This window comes from Pimephales promelas, chromosome 15 (genome assembly GCF_988280905.1).
Source record: "Pimephales promelas chromosome 15, fPimPro1.hap1.1, whole genome shotgun sequence".
In the NCBI taxonomy this organism is placed as follows: domain Eukaryota; kingdom Metazoa; phylum Chordata; class Actinopteri; order Cypriniformes; family Leuciscidae; genus Pimephales; species Pimephales promelas.
The window spans coordinates 12,891,037-12,892,802 of record NC_142783.1 but is presented as its reverse complement, the minus strand read 5'-3'; the positions used below and the strand labels follow the sequence as shown (position 1 = coordinate 12,892,802).

At 39.0% G+C, this 1,766-nt stretch overlaps 1 long non-coding RNA gene across 1 annotated transcript; it reads right to left on the bottom strand.

Annotated features, from left to right (window-relative positions):
- Nucleotides 1–369: 369 nt before the first annotated feature.
- Nucleotides 370–1,212, bottom strand: LOC148973490 (uncharacterized). The gene is made up of 2 exons (XR_016146595.1): nucleotides 870–1,212; nucleotides 370–795 (listed from the first exon to the last, which is right to left on the bottom strand). It is a non-coding gene; the product is annotated as an uncharacterized LOC148973490 (long non-coding RNA).
- Between the last annotated feature and the right edge of the window lie 554 nt (nucleotides 1,213–1,766).

The following is a 1,766-nucleotide window of genomic DNA, read 5'->3' as shown; positions in this document are numbered from 1 at the left end:
TGTACCTGAATGAATGGGCATTAGTTACTTGGCAACACAGGACAAAGAAACATACTGCAAATATGAAATTACAGATGGGTCAGCTATTAAAGGGCAACTATAACTGTAAAGCAACAATATCTCGACTTAATAATGCAATTATATTTCACCTTTTCATAATTCATCTTAATACACAGTTGCCAACAACATAAAACAGAACTAAACCTTGACTTAGTTAAGATTCTCTGCATAATTTTGTTTCTCAGATCAGAGGAACAAACCTTGCTTGGTTAGGTTGTAACACCTCATTTATTTTAAAGCTGTTACTCTGAGGGGTTCAACAGAAATCTTTGAACCTGTACTGATTAAGAAATATCCTCACAAACAAAATAACATTAAACCTCTTTTATTTACACCACTGTGCTAAATCCATGTGCCAAACTCTCAATAAACAGATTACAAAGCACTCTCAAGATCTCCATCTCTTTAACAATGAAGCCATTCAATGAAGTAAACTTAACTCTGATATGTTCAGTCCTTTGAGAGGTTACATTGATGATGCTGATGATGACGATGACGATGAACATATACTCCACAAGGTCAATTTTGAGTGCGATGCAATGATTGTGATCCAACTATCCACCAATGTGAGAAAAAGTCACATCCTACATCACAGTAGCCAGTGCAATGTTTGTTCCCTGTACCCCGATACTGTCCATGTGGTGTAGTCTCACTGCCAATGGAGTTTCCACTTGGCTTTACTGTCCATTCCTCTGCTCAATGTTCATAACAGAACATGTGAACAAAAAGTCCTTTCTAAAAAGAAAGCACATCTTAACATCAATGAAATAATTACAACATCATCCGTACATCACATCATCCATACTTACAGTTGAGCAGAAACTCAAGGTTCTCAACAAAGGACCATCAACAAAATTCAGTAGGTAGCATGAGGTTAACCAAACAATGGATTTCCCTCTACCAAACGAACTCTCTTCCTCTATGGTAGGTGTGTTTATATAGGTTACCATCTGGCAATAGCACCCTCAAGTGGCTCTTGATGAAACTACACATGACCCAAAACATCACACACACTAGTGCTCCAACAACAGTAAATTAACAGTAACAGATTCTGTCCGTTACATACCCCGCCCTTCAGTGTTAAAATTTGACACATGGCAAATTTTTAAGTTTTGGGTATGGTAACTGTCAATCTGGGTAGGATCAGACAACATTGTCACCCTATAATTTAATGGACCTAGCTTTTTGACTACTTTAGCTGGCCCTCGCCATTTTGGGGCAATTTTAGCCATGAAACCATCATCTGCACTAGATAAAGGATGAGTACGCACCCAAACTAGATCACCCTCCTGGAAGTCTTGGATTCTTCTCTTGAGGTTGTAGTACTTCCTCTGTTTGGCTTGTGCTCTCTCAACATTATCTCTAACAGCTTCATACAGTTGTTTCTGTCGCTCGATGGTACTGTAGCTCGGTTGATCTGGATCTGGTGGATTTTGTAGAGCTCTTTGTAGCGGACCGTTCAATTGACGTCCCAAGGCAACTTCTGCGGGTGAAAATCCTATGCTTTCATGCCATGCTGTATTCAAAGCAAATCTAAACTCACAGATCCATTGATCCCAAGTACGATGATTATTGTCAACATATGATGCAATCATAGTTTTTAGATTTCGATTAATACGCTCAGTCAGGTTTGATTGTGGATGATAAGCCGTTGTGAGTTTTTGGGTTACTTGCCACTGCTTGCACAACTGATCCAGGAGTTTTAA